The sequence below is a fragment of the Sinocyclocheilus grahami genome, unplaced genomic scaffold (genome assembly GCF_001515645.1).
Source record: "Sinocyclocheilus grahami isolate Dianchi unplaced genomic scaffold, SAMN03320097.WGS_v1.1 scaffold165.1, whole genome shotgun sequence".
Lineage (NCBI taxonomy): Eukaryota > Metazoa > Chordata > Actinopteri > Cypriniformes > Cyprinidae > Sinocyclocheilus > Sinocyclocheilus grahami.
This window is the reverse complement of record NW_015505344.1, coordinates 349,608-372,136: the sequence shown is the minus strand read 5'-3', so window position 1 is coordinate 372,136 and position 22,529 is coordinate 349,608. Positions and strand designations below refer to the sequence as shown.

The 22,529-nt window shown below is 36.9% G+C and overlaps 1 long non-coding RNA gene across 1 annotated transcript; it reads right to left on the bottom strand.

Moving 5' to 3' along the window:
• Positions 1 to 1,815: 1,815 nt before the first annotated feature.
• Positions 1,816 to 21,718, bottom strand: LOC107593155 (uncharacterized). Its single transcript, XR_001610057.1, has 3 exons — positions 21,646 to 21,718; positions 3,774 to 3,926; positions 1,816 to 1,911 (listed from the first exon to the last, which is right to left on the bottom strand). It is a non-coding gene; the product is annotated as an uncharacterized lncRNA (long non-coding RNA).
• Positions 21,719 to 22,529: the final 811 nt, after the last annotated feature.

The following is a 22,529-nucleotide window of genomic DNA, read 5'->3' as shown; positions in this document are numbered from 1 at the left end:
TCAGGAATAATGGATAGATAAATGTTTAGAACCACCAGTTAAATGGCATAATAGAGGACCAAACCAATTATACACATCAGTGTGTTAGAGTTGGGCAGGTGTAAAGGCAGTCAAACACCTGCAGATTCTTCTGAACCTTCGATGTATAGAGTTTAAAGAAACAGTTCACCCAAAAAGAAAATTTACTGACCCTCAGTCCATCCGATGTAAATGAGTTTGTTTCTTCAGCAGAACAGATTTGGAGGATCATTCGCTCATCAGTGGATCCTCTGCAGTGAATGGGTGCCGTCAGTATGAGAGTCCAAACAGCTGATAAAGACACCACAATAATCCACAATCCATATGACTCCAGTCCATCAATTAAAGGGTTAGTTCACCCAAAAATGAAAATTAGCCCATAAATTACTCACCCTCAAGTCATCCTAGGTGTATAAGACTTTCGTGATGTTTTTATCAGCTGTTTGGACTCTCATTCTGACAGCACCCATTCACTGAAGAGGATCCATTGGAGAGCAAATTATTTAATGTTAAATGTCTCCAGATCTGTTCCGATGAAGAAACAAACTCATCTACTTATTGGATGGCAAATTTAAATGTTTGGGTTAATTATTCCTTTAAAGGGGTCATATGATGCGATTTCAAGTTTTCCTTTCTCTTTGGTGTGTTACAAGCTGTTTGTGAATAGATAAGATCCCTGAAGTTGCAAAAACTAAAGTCTCAACTCAAAGAGATATTCTTAATAAAAGTTAAGACTCGTCCACGCCCTCCTAAAACTCCTCGTTTAAACACGCCCCCACATGTCTACGTCACTGTTTGGGAAAATTTGCATAACACCTCCCAAATGTATACGCAAAGAAAGAAGGCGTAACTTTGATTCTCGCTGTAGAATTGTTGTTGCCGCAGCCATGTCATGGAGACGCTGTGTTTCGTTGTGAAAGAGAAACTACTTAGTTTGGTCTTCCAAAAGAGGACACGACTAGAAATCAGTGGTTAAGTTGTATTTGCAACACTGTTCCAGAACAGTTAAAACCACATATTCGTGTGTGTGCAACGCATTTTACGGAGGACAAGGACTGTTTTCTGGGAGAGTAGCCTACAATGCCGGTGTTCTGACAAATAATGCTGACTCACAGCCTGTAAGTACATTTTTATATTTAAAGGATTTGCCACTGATGATTCAAACGCGAGTTTTGAGCAGTGTAGAGTAGCGCTTGTTGTTTGTCATTTCTCCGATCCCAAATGCAGACATGCTTTTATGTTTACGCGGCGTGATGCAACGCAACACGTAAAAATACAGTATAAGTCATTATAATCCGTAATTATGTCCCCACTGGATGCAACAAATGCCTCGTTTATAATAGGTTTTATTGTTTTTGTCTCATCGCGCCGGGACACGGCATCACAGTATGGTAAGAGGTGTAACGTTTCCGCCACAAGCTTGAGGTATTCGGCCAATCACAACGCACTTATCTTTTCAGACTGATAAGCTTTGTAAAAATTGATGCGTTTCAGAAAGGCGGGGCATAGAGGAGAAACAATAATGTACAGTATGTGGAAAATAATGTGTTTTTTGAAGCTTAAACCACATAAACACATTTCATTACACCAAATACACAAAATAATGTTCTTTTTTAGCAATGTCATATGACCCCTTTAATTAATCCAGTAGCTGTATCAAAGTTTTGAGAAACATATGGATTGTGTTTTTAAAGTCAATTATATCAGCCTATGAACCTCAATGAGATCCTGATGTTTTTTTTTTAAAGGCTATAGAAATCGGACTGTAATCTTCATGAGGTTTCTTGCCTGACTGTGAGGACTGGGTCACATGCTGTTCCTCCTGGTGCTCTGATGTCTGTGTGCCTTCTGTTCTTCTGCCCTCACCCGTCTGATAATGACTCACAAACACGCCTACAAACAAACCCCAAGATACAGTCATGTTTTTCAGCAGGAGAGCACATGAAAACAGGAATATATGTTTCCTTGACTGATGTAGAAAGACAGAGAGGAGAAAGAATACACAAAATGTACCAATATGTCAAAAAGTGATGTTACGGTGCGAGAAAACTATGCTAGTATATTTAGAAGAAATCAGTCTTCGAGCTCAGCCTCCCACCCCAGCTTGCACTTTAAAAAAAAAAAGTTTGACAGATGTATATCAGTGGTGTATATGGTTGCATCTAACTTTGTGATATCACTACAATGGAGAGTTTTCAGGTGAGATGGAGTACTTCTAAAATAGTATATATATATATATAAATAAACTAATTATATATTATAACAAATTTTATTTCAGCTGGTTTCTGAGGCAACATTTCTCATTTTCATTTAGTTTAACTTGATGTAAAATAACTAAAACTGTAATACAAAAAAAAATGTATATATATATAAACCATATAGGCATATTTAAAATGCAACCAGAAAATCAAAAATATATATAATGTAGTTTAAAATATGAACAAAGACTATTTTCTCAATGATACTAATAACACTGCAATAGAAAAAAAAATAAAAAATATTTACAACCAGATTATGTAGTTACAGCAATTATCATGCCAGCATGAATCATATTTTTGATATCATAAAAATATATATCTGATATACTTATACTTTCTTATATGGTAGAGGGAGATTATCAGTGGTGTTGTATGTCTTCCATTTTCTAATAATTGCTCCCACGGTTGATTTCTTCACACCAAGCTGCTTTCCTATTGCAGATTCAGTCTTCCCAGCCTGGTGCGGGTCTACAATTTTGTTTCTGGTGTCCTTTGACAGCTCTTTGGTCTTGGCCATGGTGGAGTTTGGAGTGTGACTGTTTGAGGTTGTGGACAGGTGTCTTTTATACTGATAACGAGTTCAAACAGATGCCATTAATACAGGTAACGAGTGGAGGACAGAGGAGCCTCTTAAAGAAGAAGTTACAGGTCTGTGAGAGTCAGAAATCTTGCTTGTTTGTAGGTGACCAAATACTTATTTTACAGAGGAATTTACCAATTAATTCTTTAAAAATCCTACAATGTGATTTTCTGGATTTTTTTTCCTCATTTTGTCTCTCATAGTTGAGGCATACCTATGATGAAAATTACAGGCCTCTCTCATCTTTTTAAGTGGGAGAACTTGCACAATTGGTGGCTGACTAAATACTTTTTTGCCCCACTGTATAAACCATGTACACTTATTCCAGTAAATTCAATAGCCTAATAAAAGCTGTTTATTTTCAACACAGTCACATGAAAGTTTTGTGGGGAAAAAAACATAATTAGTAATTAATTTTGAATAATTATGCATATTTATTCCCTGGTGTATACAGTATAATAAATAAATAAATGTGTGTGTTTGTATATATAAGACATGGCCCATTTTTCTAAATGTCAAAATAAACAGGCATCATGGTAGTTTTGAAAAATCTTATAAATATAAAAGACATATTTGCCAAATCATGTACACACCAATATTCCAGTAATTTCAGTAGCCTAATAAAAGCTGTTTAAGGTCACCTCAAGGGAGCAGCCATGTTGGATAACACAACCAGCTGAATATTAACCAATTACCAATTTATTTATTGTCTACTTTCACTTCTGAAATTAATTATTTTGGATGGTGGGTTCTGTTTATTCCCGGGTTTAAAAAAAAGAATCCATATTTTATATGTGGTCTCAGACTTTTGGACACAGTATATGCAAAGAGTGGAATTTTTGGTGGAAAAGAAACAGTCCTGGGCTGCTTTTTTACTCACCTGGGACAAAGAGGTATAAGAAGGGTGATGACATTACCAGTTTGGTGGTGCAGACATTGAAGTGCCGATAGGGAGGGGTTAAAACACAGCTCGATTAGTCTCAGACGCAGAGCTGACCAAAGACCACCTGATTAGAACCAGCGACCCGCTGGCATGCACAATAAGAGCTAATCAGAGGAGTTGAAGGAACCTAAAAGGGAACACATGAGCACATATGTACGTCAGGAGCAGTGTGTGAGCTGTACAACATCACTGTAGACCGAGAGAGACGGTGATAAAATCCTGAGCCCTGAGTCACTGATCACTGGGCGGCTTCTGAATATGAGTCACAACGTGAACTCTAATCAAAATTCAAAGTTAGGTGAAATTCCAAATTGAAGAATTTCAGTAGATTTGTCATCATTATTTGTAATTTAAATCAGAATGACATGAAAGAATATTTTCAAAGAAATTCAACACAGTCAATATTTTGAGACAAAATATAAATAGTCACTCATTTTGAATTTTCTATTAATTCTCTGGTGTGTAGAATACATTTTTGAACTAATTAGGCATGGCCTATTTTTCTAAATGTCAAAACAATGAACATAAATATATATATAAAATAAATTATATTTCACACACAGACAGACAGACAGATAGACAGATAGACAGATAGATAGATAGATAATCTTGGAATTTCATTCAATTTTAATATTACTGTCTAAATTTAAATTCTGTAATTGAACTGAAATGTAAAAAAGGTATTTGCATTTACATTCTGAACGGCACACAGCACTGTCATAATGATGTTGCAACATGGGCAACTTAAAGTTAAAGAAATGTACAATGTGTTTGTTTTTAGTTTTTTTTTATTTGCTCCATAGCCTTTCAACTGCAGAATCCAAGCATCTGTTTTGTGTGATGACCAGTCTGTTTGTCTACAAAATATAAATAGTCACTCATTTTGAATTTTCTATTAATTCTCTGGTGTGTAGAATACATTTTTGAACTAATTAGGCATGGCCTATTTTTCTAAATGTCAAAACAATGAACATAAATATATATATAAAATAAATTATATTTCACACACAGACAGACAGACAGATAGACAGATAGACAGATAGATAGATAGATAATCTTGGAATTTCATTCAATTTTAATATTACTGTCTAAATTTAAATTCTGTAATTGAACTGAAATGTAAAAAAGGTATTTGCATTTACATTCTGAACGGCACACAGCACTGTCATAATGATGTTGCAACATGGGCAACTTAAAGTTAAAGAAATGTACAATGTGTTTGTTTTTAGTTTTTTTTATTTGCTCCATAGCCTTTCAACTGCAGAATCCAAGCATCTGTTTTGTGTGATGACCAGTCTGTTTGTCTGTGTGTGTGTGTGTGTGTCTGTTTTTGGAGGGTGTAGGTGATGTGTTCATGATCTGTGTTTCTGATGCATGTGTTGTTTCTAAGGGAGTGTGTTAAAGGCTGGGTTATGATACTGACCAGCCATGAGAACTGAGTGCAGGTATGTGTAATTCAACAGAAGCCAGAACAGTCAACTGCCAGAAAGAAAAAGGAAAAAATGTTCTAACCACAATCTTATGGATTTCTTTCAGAGAAAGAAAGAGTTAGTCATTTTAAATGTAAAAGGTATATATGTATATAGATAGATTTATTCGAGATACATACTAAGATGAGAGAAAGTAAATATTTTTCAATCGTCAAATTCTTATTTTGAGAAAAAACATGATTAAAATAAAAATAAAAATTACAATTATGATTTTAATATATATATATATATATATATATATATACGGTATATATATATTAAAATCATAATTGATTTTTTTTTCTTTAGGTAAAGTAATTTTTGAAAATATATAATACTGTATAACATGTAATTATTGTAATATATATAGAATATAGATTTGTTTATAGTTTATCTAAAAAAGTCTTATAAACTCTTAAATCTGTACTGCAACTAATTTGCTGTAGATGGGCAGGTTTATACCAAAAAAAAAACTTCTGTCTCTGTCTCTCTTTCCTTCCCCCGGCCCTCTTTTCCTTCATCAACACACGACTTTCAGAATGAAACGTAACATGAGAAACTTTGAGAAAGATGTAATGCTCCAACAAGAGGCTCATGCTGTGGTCAAGTCCTCCTGGGAAGTCATCGTAAGTGATGTTGGACTAAATAAAATGGGTTCGCCGGGCAATTCCATTTTTTTTCCCTTTCTGCCCACTGTACACCTCACAAGTGCAACCAATTAGAGTAATTTAAAAAGGGAGACATGTCCAATTAATAGTTTGTTCAGAGGAAGCAGAAATGGTGTAGAGTGGTTTGAGGCAGGTCGTAAGCAGAAAGAAAATTGGCAATTATTTACGTCTCACATGCCAGCACCTTTATCTGGCCATTCACTCTCAACAGGGTTTCCTGTAAATAAAAAATGGAATGGGCAAAAAGCAAGGGCTGGCGGGTGAGCGGTGGAGGGCAAAACGGGACCGCTAAGAGAAAAAGGTGCTCGTGACGGGAGGCATTGAACCAGAACTATGCATAATACCCCTTTAGGCAAAAGCGGCGAGCTGACAGGGGCATCTGAACTGTGGACATGCCTAACTAGCCAATGGAGCCATTAGGAAGGCCTGGTGCGGAGTTTTGCCTTCACTTGTCAAATCATGCATGCTCGCTCATCTTTTCCTCACCAGACAACACATCAAAACCTTTCCCATTCCATTCTCTGGACGCCGTGCACAGCAATTTATATTGATCACTCTGACAGTGTGATCATTCGACGTTGTGCCAAGATTTGGGCGGCACTTACTGCTTCCAGGATATGGCAGGAGATGTGCCATAAGTAGTTTGCGCGGTGGGGGGAAAGCATCTCCACTACATTTGGCCATTTTTTAGCTGCGTGTTTTTGTGTGTATTATGGGGACAGAAGGAATTAGCATATAAACTATTCGCTCACTTGGTGATTTCTGCTTTGGTGCAGTCAGCCAGAGCGTTCTGACCTTTAAAAACCTTACAAAGTCGATCTGAAATCGTCTAGAGTTAACTTTTTCGTTAATTCTTGCAGGCCCAATGCATACATAAACATGGCAGCCATTAGCAAACGTTGATCTTCCGCTATTATACTCCCATTTTCGGACAACTGGGAGTCTGGACCCTGCTTTAATAATTGTACAGATACAAACTTGCAGCATTATATATACACACGGTCCACTTAATGAAGACCCTAGGCACCACAGTAAACAAGTAAAGGGCAGTTTGAGTCACAAGTATTGGTGAGGGATGGAGAAAAAGCAAGCTGCAGAGTTTAGAATGCAGATATATGTGCCTCGTGAGAGTTCGATATAAAATAGGCACGGATTCAGATCGTAAATGCCATGTGACTCATATGAAGTCACCGGAAAATGACGTCTTGACAGGCTGACATCCTGAGCTGTGACATGGAATGCACCAAACAGTGAAAAATATGTCTAATATGTCTAACAGTCACTGGTCAAACATCTACTGTAACATAATAAAACTTTTGCTACTTTGCTTTTGTTTTATTTAATCAACATAGATATCATAGCAACTGGCTTCGATGAGTTTGTCAACCAATTTTTTATAGTGATTAAATTACAAAACTACAACATCTTTCTGCGTAACCATTTGAATTGTTAGAATATTGCTCTGAACATTTCATTAATTTATTTTCTTTTTAATAAAAAATGCTGCTTACATCCTATTCGTTTACATGGAGAGGGCGGGGTTTATGACCTTTACTACATGTTTTGGAGGATGTGTGTGGCACACTTGATAAAGACATAAGACATGCTTCATTTCTGAATCACAAGTTTGAACGAATTGGTTGAATGAATGACTCACTCATTAAGACTGTAACCTGCTGCCACCTAGCGGTTTTAGATTCATATTTAGCATATCGTTTCCATTTTTTAAACATTTAATATTTCAGCATTCCTTTAAAAAAACATCAAAACCCATTTATTATCAATATTTATGCGATGTTGAATCAAAACATTTCTTTCTAAAGCTACTTTTTGTAGTGTCTATTCAAAACTTTTCTCATGTAATAATAATGACTTTAAATGATTTTTGGGGGACTAATTTCTCAGCCAAAATTTATATGTGATTAATTAATAAGCACATCACGATAATTATCACGATTCACTAGATTACAATTTTGAATCGTTTGACAGCCCTAGTATTATTCTTTTTGATTGTAATTTCTGTAAGCGAACTCTGTTCTGTGTCTGAAAGCATATTTATGTGTATGTTTCGGTTGAGTGGATTTCATGTTCGAAAAGATTCTCTCGATAGTTTTACTAACTCTCTAGTTAGGTTTCCCAAGTGCACACAAACATTTTCTGTCAGACTACCGAGTGCTAAGTGTTACCCGTGATTGACCTTGGTTTGACCTCAGCGCTGTGGAGGTGGCAATTACTCAACACCTAATTCCGTGACAAATGTTTTAAAGATCTGGATTGAGATGAGATTTTGAGCGATCAGTTTGGTTTTATCTTCAGCAGCTAATGACATTCTGAAGATCATCATCATTTCCTCTGCAAAGCCTCGGTCTTCCCGAGAGGCAGCGTTAAATGAACCTCGCTCAGGCCAAATCAGCTTAACTTCCTCTCAGCATGATAACGATACCGTCTCTTGCCCCCGGGACGATTCTCTCGGTGGGTGAGTGATGACAAACGCCCCCGTCTCCATCACCCACCGCATCAGTCCCAATCTTCCAGATAAACGAGGGTAACTAGAACGACGACTTGCATATCTCCATAAAAATAACAGTTGATGAGGAAGCCATTTTCTTCATTCGGCTCCAGTGGTGGAGATGCTTTGAAACCGTAGCTTGCCAAGCTACAAACTGCTCATAATTTAAAGTGGTTTAAAACTGCAGTTAAACTAGTCTTTTGTAAAAGTAGTTAGCCCAAGGTGGTCTACAGTACGCCGAGAGAGCATCACAACAGAGCTAACATTAGCTAGCACATAAACTAAAGCTACTTAAGAGGAAAATTTCAGTATTAACCTTGACCACTATTTCCTAAATACAGCTTAAAAACTAGAATACCAAATTTTCTAAACAGTGGTAGCTTTTAACTGGTTAGCTGGTAACATAAAATGCCATGCATTTACAAGAATAAGTGAAGTGCATGGATTACATGAACCAATTCACACGAACCACTTCACTAGAATTCCCAATACAGAAAAAAAAAAAAAAAAAAAAAAAAAAAAAAAAGTGTACACTTTGAAATAAATTACACGCACACACACACATAAATATATTTTGAAATATAGTTTGGTACATGGAGGTTGAAACTACGTTTCAAAAATATATTTAATTGAGCTTGACTACATTTAACATATATTTTACATATATTTTGGCCACACAACAATTTTTTTTTTGCTGTATGGGTTAGATGAACAATTTTCCAAATTGACATATGAGAAAGATGATCGTTTTGGACGAACTGACAAACTGATTCAGAATTGAACTTTCCAAACCTACATGGCTTATTTAAAATGACTGTTTTGAACAAACTGAGTCACTAAAATGAATCAGATTTTCCAACACTAAATATGAGAAAGAGCTACAAGCACAAACAATGTGACATTGGAATGATAAGGCATTGATACTTCACGCTCTGCTGCGATTGATTTAATTTTTTGGACTCAGTTAAGACTGATGCCCCTCACACATGAGTGGTAACGTGTTTGACAGTTGAGCACAACAGTTGAGTGGATCCAGAACACCTGAGAAGAGATGATGCAACCCCTCAGAGGACCTCAGATGATGCCAACCCTGAAACAACATACAGAACTACCACATTTTGCTATAAGTTTGATTGCATCATATAATAATTGCTGTTAATATTGTTCATCGTGTGTTTTATTACGTCTTAAATAGATTTTTCCGTACTGCTGGTTCATCTGGTCAGAGGAGAACTGGCCCCCCGACTGAGCCTGGTTTCTCCCAAGGTTTTTTCTCCATTCTGTCACCGATGGAGTTTTGGTTCCTTGCCGCTGTCGCCTCTGGCTTGCTTAGTTGGGGACACTTCATTTCCAGCGATATCGTTGACTTGATTGCAAAGATACTATTTAAACTGAGCTGGATGTTGACATCACTGAATTCAATGATGAACTGTCTTTAACTGAAAAATTTGTGTTTACTATGGTCACTTTGCATTATTGACACACTATTTTCCTAATTATTGCTGTTCAGTTGCTTTGACACAATCTGTATTGTTAAAAGCGCTATACAAATAAAGGTGACTTGACTTGACTTGACATTAAAAACAGCAGTGCGGTGCTCTTGGTGAAAAGTAGGTTGTTAAAAGCAGCTGAGCTACAATCATGCTACTGAAAAATGTAGTTACTAGTGTCACTGCTTTTAGTTAGCTACTCCCTGCTCACTTCTGTTTTACTCTTTTTCTTTTTCCATCTCTCACTTTCTCTCTCCCTCTCTCTGATTGATGGGATGTGAGCTGGGGTATGAGTTCGGACAAGCTTAAAGATGTCAGCACCAGCAACATCGTGGAAAAGCCATGAACACCTTCTCACTGCCTCTTCTGACAGCGTCAGCGAGAAGACGGACTGATGAGGAATGAGACCAGGAAGATGGATGCACTGGCAAGGAGAGCAGAACGATGGATGAATCGGAAAGGTACGAAGAAAGATGGATAGATGTCTCAACTGTCAAACCCGTTACCAGTCATGTGTGAGGGGCATCAGTCTTAACTGAGTCCAAAAAATTAAATCAATCGCAGCAGAGCGTGAAGTATCAATGCCTTATCATTCAAAACTGCTTTGTTTTTTCAACTGTAAGTTCGAGTTAAAGGGATAGTTCACCCAAAAATGAAAAATCTGTCATAATTTACTCATCCTCCAAACCTGTATGAGTTTCTTTTTTCTGATGAACACAAATGATATTTTGAAGAAGTTGTTGGTCCCCATTGACTTCCATAGTATGGAAAATACAGTGAATATATATATATAATATAATAATATAATATAATATATATATATATAATTGAAGTCAATGGGGACCAGAAACTGTTTGGCTTTTCCTGATAAATAAATATGAATAAATAAACACTAATCTCACGTCTTCGCTAGAGTTTCAAAAAGAGATCTTAATGTCTCAAAAATGTCTGCGACCAAAATTCACAGATTTCAATGTTCGCACCAGTGATATTTTAGTATTATTTATATACAAAACATTCATTTTCATTCTTTTTATATTTTAATTTAAGGTGTAGTGCTTTTACTATGTGCTTTTGGCCTTTTTAAATATGTTAATACAGCTTTAATACAGTTGTACTAATTTAAGTACTTCAACTTAAAGGCAACATTTCTCTCTTTTTTTCACGTTTTTCATCTAACATTCATATTTTATTATATTTTTTGTGTCACTTTCATTTGAATTGCCAAAAGCAATTTTTAATAGTTATTAGATTTTATAACAATAACACTGATTCAAACATTCCTCTTCAAAATTGTCCACAATCAAATGATCGGAGCTTCTGTCCACATTTATTGAAGATTCAAATGGAATCTTTTGGAAAAATAAAGTTGACTATTAAATAAAATATGAGTGAGAACTCTGTGATATAGCAACCTATGAGCAATAACATTTTCCCACGAGTTTATCACAGTACCACTTCTTCGGTGATATCATCTCCATCCATAATGTTCATTAAATGGTCAAAAATAGTGTTTAAAAGGACAGTGAATTCTGACACCTCTAGTTTAAGAACAGATTGTTCAGCTGACAAAACATCTTTCCAAAAACACTTTGGTAGACAAAACATCCATAAAACATGAAAATTATGTGATCTAGGACCTTTGATGTGCCATTGTAGCGACTAAGGCCCAATCCCAATTCTATTTTATACCCCTTCCCCTTCTCCTTCCCCTTGTCCCTTGAAACAGAGTGTCAAGGGGTAGGGGTGAAAATATTCCCCTAAGAATTGGGACACCACTACTATACGTCACACATCATCATATGTCATCTAGCTCCTACAATACACACACCTATACTGGTGTGCTGGTGTGCATTAGAGCTTTTAATTACCGTTCTATATTAATGCGCTGCTTACTGACACACACACATATACATATATATATAGCAAAGTTACAAAGCTCAAAGTCCACTTCAAAAGGAGATATTTTATTTAACAGAAATCACTTTTCAAAAACTACAATGAACGACTCGTTTGGACTACAACGCATATTTTCCGGGATTTGTAATATCACAAATATCGACGAATGGGACGAGACCTGGTTGAGCTGCACTAGAGAAGGCAACGAGTGTTATCACAATGTCGGAGACACGCTAGCTTTCCCAAGGCAGACGAACTTAGGCCCAATCCCAATTCTATTTTATACCCCTTCCCCTTCACCTTCCCCTTCCCATACCCCTCCGCCTACCCCTTCCCCTTGTCCCTTGAAACAGTGGGAGTGTCAAGGGGTAGGGGTGAAAATATTCCCCTAATAATTGGGACACCACTACTATGCCGTCACACGTCATCATACGTCGTCTAGCTCCTACAATACACACACCTATACTGGTGTGTGCATTAAAGACTTTAATTACCGTTCTATATTAATGCGTTGCTTACTGACACAAACACACACACACATATATATCGGAGATCGCGCAGCTCACACATCCAGGAGAAAAGAGACTTGTCAACGCTGCCCCACGACTTTTAAAATAACAGTTTAAATACTGAATCGCTACATTATATTTTCCAGCAACGAGAGGATAAAATCGCTGTTTTTTTACATACATGCAACTTTCATCTCTCTCTCTCTCTCTCTCGGATTGGCAATATTTGAGAAAAGGGTTTAGCGATTTCTAATTATTGGGGGGACTAGCCCCCCTCAATGTATATGGTGGTTATCGCCCTGATCAGACATGTAAATATGTTGTGGCACTATATCGTGCAGTCTATAATGATATGACGTTAGTTAGCAAATATTAGCGATTTTTTGCAAACATTTCTTTGAGTAGCACGACCGTAAATATGAACTCATGATTGAATGTAACATAAAACAAATGATTACTTTTCATTAAAATCTTTATTAATGCCAAAAATGCTTACATTTATGTGTCTTTTTTTTCGCACGTGCAGCCATGTTGCCCCTGAAGCCGGTTTACGCTGAGATAATTCATACCCCTTCGTTTGAAGTGTGGGCCCGAAAAATCTTCGTTTGAAGGGCTGTCTGGCCCTACCCCTTACCCCTAACCCCTCCAACCAAAAGAGAACTGAGACACCCCTACGCCTTCACGTGAACGTGCGAAACGGAGGGGTAGGGGAAATGGGAAGGGCTAAGGGGTAGAATTGGGATTGGGCCTAAGTCTATCCCTCACAGCCTTCTTCTTATTTGCTTTAAATTACAACATATGAAGCATGATGCAGCGTAACAATGTATGAAGATTTTTCACACCAAGCAGCCTCCTCTTGGTCAGTGCGGCAAATCCATGTAAACAACTTCAAAATCAAAATCAGTGCAGGGAATCTTTCGCCCTCACACAAATTTCCAGAGCACATAGATTTCTATCGCAAAGACTGGATTGCACCTGTGAAAATTTGGCGAACAATGGTAAATGTGAACGCACCTAAAGCCCTTACACTCTTCTGTTGAGATCTTTGGTCAGTGACACTATGCTTGTTTTTTTATTTATTAAAAACATTAAAAATGCAATTCATACAATGATTTTATTTTAATTTCTAAATTTGTAATAAATTTTTACTTGTATATATAGAAGGTGGGAGGTCAATAAATACCAGATAATTTAAACTTTGAATATTCTGAATACAATTTTCTTTATCTCGTGCACTCTTGATCTACTTTATTCCATTCAGACTGCTTTTATGAACCCAAATATGAATCGCTACATTATATTGTAAAGCCCTTACACTCTTCTGTTGAGATCTTTGGTCAGTGACACTATGCTTGTTTTTTTATTTATTAAAAACATTAAAAATGCAATTCATACAATGATTTGTTTTAATTTCTAAATTTGTAATACATTTTTACTTGTATATATAGAAGGTGGGAGGTCAATAAATACCAGATAATTTAAACTTTGAATATTCTGAATACAATTTTCTTTATCTCGTGCACTCTTGATCTACTTTATTCCATTCAGACTGCTTTTATGAACCCAAATATGAATCGCTACATTATATTGTAAAGCCCTTACACTCTTCTGTTGAGATCTTTGGTCAGTGACACTATGCTTGTTTTTTTATTTATTAAAAACATTAAAAATGCAATTCATACAATGATTTGTTTTAATTTCTAAATTTGTAATACATTTTTACTTGTATATATAGAGGGTGGGAGGTCAATAAATACCAGATAATTTAAACTTTGAATATTCTGAATACAATTTTCTTTATCTCGTGCACTCTTGATCTACTTTATTCCATTCAGACTGCTTTTATGAACCCAAATATGAAGATGAAATCCAAGTGACTCTTTGAAATATCCTACAAACATTTTCCATGTGAGCTTCACGCATGACTGGCACACCTCTTGAGTGTTCATCTGTCCCACGAGCCTCACAGTTCAACCTTTAGTTCTCATTGGGCATGGGCTGGTCCTGCTTCGGTCTGGGTCATGGGGCCAGCGCTCGTCCAGACCTCGAGGAAAGAGTGACAGTACAGCCAAAGGCAAATTCCAATAGTTTTCCAGCAGGGGCTTTGTATCCCCACTGAGAGTGTTGATGGCTCCGGAGCACAGCGAGGACAGGGGTGGGTATCGACGCAATCGCTCATTGAAAACATACGGAGAGCCAACAGGAGAACAGAGCCTGATAAACACCCTATCTGTGCACAAGTCAATTAGAAGAGGGTGTCTAAATGTCGGCACTGGGGTGCGTTCAAACACACACACTCAAATATGCCCTACAAAGGCATTACAAGAAAAAATAGACGCATCTCTATCGCTTTATTACATTTTCAAAACGCAGGCGGCAACAGTAGGCATAACGCACGGCCTCCACCGGCTTATATGAATAACTTAGAGACCACCGACGGCTGCTCCTGATAGCTGGAAAACTCATGATGGCTTTTGAGTGAGAACTCCAGGGCGGGAAGTGATCGCCGCATGCATCTTTGAACTGTTGTCTAACTGCTAGTGGCAGCACAGAGCTGCTGCAGGGCCGACGGCGAGCGGGGCAGAATTGCCTCAGCCTGGTGCCGCCATCAGATGCAGAGGAAGATGGAGATGTGCAGTTAAGAGCCTCGTTTAGGGAGGACGCAGATGCTCCACATGCCTCCCATTGTGAATGTATGTGTGTGTGTGATGTTTGAGAGACACAGAAGAGGAGCGGATTTTCACTTTGGGAAGCCACAAGTGATTTCGCACTTTAGGTTGTAACTAACTAAATGTAGTGGTGCTACTAACTTAACTGCATTTTGTCCGTTTTTTCTAACAACTTGAGTAGCCAAAGACTCCAAGGATCACAGCTGGAGAACTGCAGAAAATAATTGAGTCTAGTGGTCAGAAAGCCTAAAAAAACCAACAATGTTGTTTGGGAGGGTTTCAAGAAAAAACTAGAAAAGAAAATGCTCTCATCCAAAAACAAACTCTAGCATATTTATTTGCTAGACACGACTGGAACTTTAAACGGTACTGGCTTCAGTGGTCAGATGAAACTAAAAAATGTTTACTACTTTTTAGCAGCAAACACTCAAGATGGGTTTGGTGCACACAGGGGAAAAAAAGTACCCCATGTGTACAATGAAATATACTGCTGGATCTTTAATGTTGTGGGCCTATTTTTCTGCCGGAGATCCTGTATATCTTGTTCAGATAGATGGCATAATGGATTCTATAAAATACCAATGGATAAAAAATTTAAAACTGACTGTCCATGCTAGAAATCTTATAGTGGGCCATGGTTGGATCTTCCAACAGGACAATGATCCACAAACAAACATCAAAATGGATCACTGAGAACAAAACCAAGCCCTGGCCTGAACCCTGTAGAAAATTAGTCTGGTGAACTGAAGAGGAGAAGCATCAGCATGCAGCTGGAAATCTGAAGGGTCTGCAGAGATTCTGGATGAAGGAATGGTCTTTGATCTCCTGTCAGAATCTGTTCTCTAAACTCTTCAGGCATTATAGGTGAAGACGCAGAACTGTTCTCTTGGCAAAAGGAGGTTGCAAAAAGTATTGGATAAAAGGGTATGATTAATTGTGACCAATGTGTATTAGAGAATGTAATTCTCACACACTTACATTCTCCTTTCGCATACATACATTTCTATTCTCACACACTTACATTACATTATCTTTCCGCATGCATGTATTTTAACTCTCACACACATACATTCTTGTTTCACATACATGTTTCTGCTTACATATGTATGCACTTTTACTTTAACACATACATGTATTCTTACTTTCACACTCATATATTTACACTTCCACACATATGTATTCTTTATTTTTACATGCCCATATTCTAACAGTCATATAAATATATTGTCACTTTCACATATGTATATGTTTCTCACTCATATGCATGCATGTATGATCTTTTTTTTATCCATTACTTCCTCTTTTAAGCAGGAACTCTCTCTCAAACCAGGAAATACATATGCAAGATTTGCTCAGCTCATCCTAACACAACTATACAATTATGCTATTCAAAGTCATCCTGTTTTCTTTTCAAGTACATTTTTTTATTTTATTTTTAAAATATCATTATGTAACCCACTTGTTCTACCGATCTATGTACAAAAATATGCACTGATCAGGAATTTTCGTAACCGATTCCAATTGCCGATTTTTTTACAATAAAATGGGCCGGTTTCCTTACTCGTTGCCAATTTATTTAGTTTTTATTTATTTATTTTCATTTATTAATTGTTTATTTTGCTCTGTTACTGGTCAAACTAACAAAAATGTATAGAACAGCAACAGCAATATGTGTGTATAAGTGTTTTCATTGCTGTACACAGTGCTGCGCTTATCAACACTCCTTTAATAATACTGTATGTATTTTACAGAAGAGGAAAGAAAATGGCATGAATGTTTTTCTGAAGACAGTTCTCCTCAGAAATACATTCATAATGACGTGACATGTGGCCAAGTATGGTGACCCATACTCGGAATTAGTGCTCTGCATTTAACCCATCCAAAGTGCACACACACAGCAGTGAACACGCATCCGGAGCGTGGTATTGAAGGTGGAAGAGAGCGCTGTACATTCCCTCCCCCCACCTACAGTCCCTGCCGGTACGAGACTCAAACCCGCAACCTTTGGGTTCCGAGTCCAACTCTCTAACGATTAGGCCACGACTTCCCAAAGGAAATGCGTGTAAATCCCTAATAACCCCCACCCCAATTCAATATGGTTATCTTCCAGTATTTCGAGCATCTCAAACAATGAATTTGTTCTGTCTGGTACAGTATTTTCTCTAGACTCAAACCCGCAACCTTTGGGTTACGAGTCCAACTCTCTAACGATTAGGCCACGACTTCCCAAAGGAAACGCGTGTAAATCCCTAATAACCCCCACCCCAATTCAATATGGTTATCTTCCAGTATTTCGAGAATCTCAAACAATGAATTTGTTCTGTCTGGTACAGTATTTTCTCTGCTTGCTATTCTCTCCACTTCAGTGCATCTTTCTTACAGATAATATCATGATGATCACTATAAGTTTGTGTTACCGAATGGTATCCTGTCAGGAATAACCTTCCCTCACTGTTTATGGGTCGTTTTTGATTACTGTCACACAGTGTCTACAACGGACGCGACAGATGTCATGTCGCGCCGCGCCGCAACAGTCTAGTCTACACTGGATGCGACAGTGTAGTGAAGTGACCATTGCAAATCATTTTAACTTTGTCTCAGTACGTCATAAACAAAACGATGCATCAGTTTACTGTTGGGGATTTGTCGTGTCACGCCACATCCAGTGTAGACAGCATCATTGATTATAATGGGTTCTATAGTATTTTGAACCCATTATGCCACGCCACGCCGCCATAGACTGTATAAAAACATGGACGTAGTGTTCGTGACGTCACTCGTAGGTTTCTGAAGAACGTTTTTGAAGCTCAAAGTGGGCGGAGCTAGCCATCGCCATCTTAGCAGCATGTCACTCCCGAATAATCGAAAATAGAGGCGGGAGTTGGTTGTTGAAACCACGTCCACCTAGCTCGATGGTGGTGACAGCAGCGGCAATACACCTGTCCCTCAAGTGGCCACGCCCTTAATTATGCAGAACTTTAAGGCTTAATATAATTTAAACGGATGAGTTATAAAAAAATTCACCCCCTCACAGTTGTCATGAAGGGCAAAATGAGCTACAGTATATAGACCAAAACCACATTTTGTACCAGGCTGTAGTTGGGCATTTTAACATGGGGAGTCTATGGGACTGACTCACTTTTGGAGCCAGCCTCTAGCGGCCAGTCGATGAATTTCAGTTTTAGTCACTTCTGTGTTGGTTTCACGAGAGAGATCGGAAGGTTGCCGCTTGCGTCCGGTGTAGACACGTGTCATTTTAAATGCCGGCGATGTTCCCAGATATTACTATGAAAAACACAAAACTATCTAAAAATAAATAAACCGCAATAAGTCCAAATCTTGAGTAATGGAAATAATATAAAAATATTGCTGACCCTAACCTGATTCTGCCACCTCCCACTTTATTCGCTTCCTAAATTGTCATATAAGTGGAAAGAACAAATCTTTGCTGCGCCCGCGCCCTCAATCACGCGCCTAACCTGCCTTCCGTTTCCACTATACTCTCTCACACATACATATATTCTTCTCTTACATATATATATTTTCTTTAGACATATATGCATTTTCTTCTTACATTTATTTATATTTTATAATATTGAATGCATACTTTGAACACATTTGCATACCAAAATTTATAAATGAGTGAAGATTTGGTTAGCATGATTCAGTTTGCCCCTGCTACTGCCACTGAGGTTAAAGGGAACGCTAACGCTAACATCTACTTTCCATTTCCTTCTTGAGCTAACTACTTTGTTAATAGAAAAGTTTAATTGCGTCTATCTGCAAGTCGATTAACTTGTGACTTGACCGTACCGTTTATCTTGTTTTAAGTCTTACTTAGTTGAACAGATTAGACTGAGCTAAATCTAATTGTTCTGAACATTGTGTTTTAGGATTCTTCTGGCACTGTTCTCAACCTCAAAGAAAGGATGTGGGAGATAAGTCGATTCTGTCAAACAATCTGTCACAAGCAGAATGAATAATCTTTGTCTTTTATTTTCAATTTTTTTTTTTTTATTTCAGCCAATTAAATAGATTTTTTTATGGGCATTTGATAAGCATGGCTTTTATTTTTTTGCTTCAATTATTACTTTTTTAATTATTATTTTGGTTAATAAAGTTGAATCCGGTTGTTTTTTATAGAGAATAGTAAGAAGCTTAGAATGTATACTGCTAAACTACTAAAGGTTTATTATCAACATTACATTTACATTAACTCATTTAGCAGATGCTTTTATCCAAAGCAACTTACAAATGAGGACAATGGAAGCTATCAAAATCAACAAAAGAGCAATAATATGCAAGTGCTATGACATTATTAACAAATAGTCTTATTTTCATCTTTATTGTATCCCTTTTAATAAATGATACCTTCATGTTACCTTCTTTTTTTAATATAAATATTTTGTTTTATAAACTATATTTAGAAAATATTGATAAAAAATATGAACTATATACATACAAAAAATATATAAAAAATCCTAAAAGTGGCCTAACAACACCCATGTGTGAACTTGTGTTTCCTGAATATCTGCAAATGATGGTGTTTTTAAGCTTTAGTACAGTCAAAAAAATGACAAACAGCACTTTAAAATGCTTATCTGCTCACAGTGGATTTTGTCAACGTTTTTTTTTACTACACTATTGCAAAGCTAAAAGATTATGTCTGGATTTTTTTACATTTTAACAAATTATTAAAAATGTTCATTTTTAGGATGCTTTTTTCAAGTTTGTTTAAATAGAAATATTATTACAAAAAACTATTTTGGTTGCACAGGTAAGGTGATTCTATCAAATAGTACCAAGGTAATGAACTGTATTCATGTACTGGGGTATATAAAGAACACCAAGGTAGGCTACTTCAAAACCAATCTCATGGTGTTGACAAAATAAATGCCAATAAATGTGTGATATTGATATGTTATAATATGTTATTCTTGCTTTCGTTGTTTGATAATGAACATTGGATCATTTTGAGAATCAAATTAGTGTTTTGTGTCGTTTTCATTCATCTGTCGTAGCATTCATCTTTCAACTCAACAGAATTATAGTTTCGATTCAAACTCAGAATTTAATTGAGATTCTGAAATATGGTGTTTCTGAAAGACTGTTGCTCATTAAGCAGTGATGATGTGAGCAGAAAATGACAAAACTCATTATGGTGTTAATGTAATATAATGATTATGTGTGTTTTGACCCTGGATTTGAAGAGCGCTATTTCTGTGCTGATGTGTCAGATGTGGCTGAATTTGGAGAATATGAACCTTTCAGTTGTTCCAGCATAATGATGTTTATAGACTTAATTCTCCGTGTTATTTAGCAGTTGTAATGGTTCATAAGGCAGGAAGGAGGCCAAACTCAACTGGGCAACAGCTGACAGTGTGAGCGTGTGTATGTGTTTATGCGTAGTGTGCTCTGCTAATAGACAGACAGATGGCGCCATCTACTGACTGAAAATCACATGAAAGAAATAATTTTAAAAAATCTAATTCAAAACCACACAATTAGAATGAGAAAAACGCTGAAACCACTATATGGTTAGTATAAAACAATAAGGAAGCCCCTTCACAGGAGAAAGAAATGCGAAATTTATATTACACTAAAGACTAGCACATATTAATTATAATAATGCAACATTAGCAGGGTAAATGCGAAGGTTCTAACAACAAAAAAAGAGATTTAAAGATTTAGTGCAGCATAGATTATATTTAGAGTATTTAAACCAGGGCTGCCCAAACTCGGTCCTGGAGGGCCGGTGCACTGCAGAGTTTAGCTCCAACTTGCCTCAACACACCTGCCTTTAAGTTTTTAGTATGCCTAGTCAGAGCTTGATTAGCTGCTTCAGGTGTGTCACACCTGCCTGGAAGTTTTTAGTATGCCTAGTGAGAGCTTGATTAGCTGCTTCAGGTGTGTTTAATTGGGGTTGGAGCTAAACTCTGCAGGACACCGGCCCTCCAGGACCGAGTTTGGGCACCCCTGATTTAAACTATCACTCGACAGAGGCTAGTAACTTAACAACTAAATGTTGATTTGTAGTTATTTACAAACATTTAGTAAAAAATTACAATCTTCTTTGATTAAAATGAGTTAACCTACTTGTCATGCTAAAAGTATGAATACGACATAGGACATGAACTGAAAACAATGCTATAGGTATCAAACTTGTTGAACCAGCTAAATGAGAAATAGGATTCATATCAACTCTATGTTGAAGATTTGAGCTATAGGCTAGACTGGTGAGCATGATTTGACCAAGTACAACATGTTCCATTGAAACAGCATTCCAATCAACCAATCAGAATTGAGAGATAACTTTTCAGGAAATGTCCGTTTTAGGTTTACAATCAGGATTAGGTGCTTCTACACCCTTGTTAATCAGCTATCATTTCCCTCATATATATATATATACTTCTTTAGCTGGTCAGGCTGGGAGACCAGCTGGCCAACCAGCTTAAACCAGCTAAAACCAGCCAACCAGTTTAGGCTGGTTTTAGTAGGGCCTTAAAACAGACACTGAATCGCCAGCCTCATATCCACGTGCTTAGTTTTTGCACGTTGTTTTAACGTTTAAGGGGGAAAATGTCAAATGGTGACGGAAACACTCGAAAGAGAAAAAGAAACAGCCATTCTTACCTGATTTTGACAACGTGAAATAATCTGAGGGTGAGCAATGCTAGAGCCTTTGCGTAAACATGTTGCTTGCTTCCTTCGTCCAATCAGTGACACTGACACCGCTAATATGCAAATGAGAACGTTAACCCGGGGTTTAGCCAAGTACCGTGTGAACGTCAGTTTACAGTCATTCTTGAGAAGTGGGACAAAACGGTGCAAAACTGAAAAAATAAAACCTTGTACTCAGACAAATGAAACTACATTTATGCATCTTATATGTACTAAGCTACTGATCTATGCTTTGATACAACCTCCCAACTTTTCTGTTTTTTAACAAAATAATTTCAACTTTATCTTTAACAGCATTCAAGATGTTTTTAACATTTCAAAACACATTCTCGTGTTAGCAGACAGATTACACTTTCACATGTGACCAACAATTCCACAACAAATATAAAATATCATAATGAAATATTATCAAAATATTCAACTGACGGAGGTGACAGAACTGACGGTGGTGACGAAAACCTGAATTTGTAATAATTTTAACTATCAAATACATTGAATCAGTCAATTACTGTATTAAAACAAACACAACAAACAGTGAGTATGTTATTGTTTATAAAGCTTTTATTCAAGAGTCACATTGAAGTATTTTGATATATCACTGGAACACAAAATCTTATGGTGGTGACATCTGACGTTGTGTTGACAAATTTGGCATTTCTTTCACAAAACCAATGGCGTTCATGAAGTAGCCATTTTGAGTTTTTTTCGGTTGATGCTATAGATGCTAATGGAACCTGCTTCAGGAGAATAAAATTATCTAAATATTTCAAATAATTGGAAGATGGTGTTGACGTATCATGACTGTGACAAAGGAAAAATTAACATTAGTATTTAAA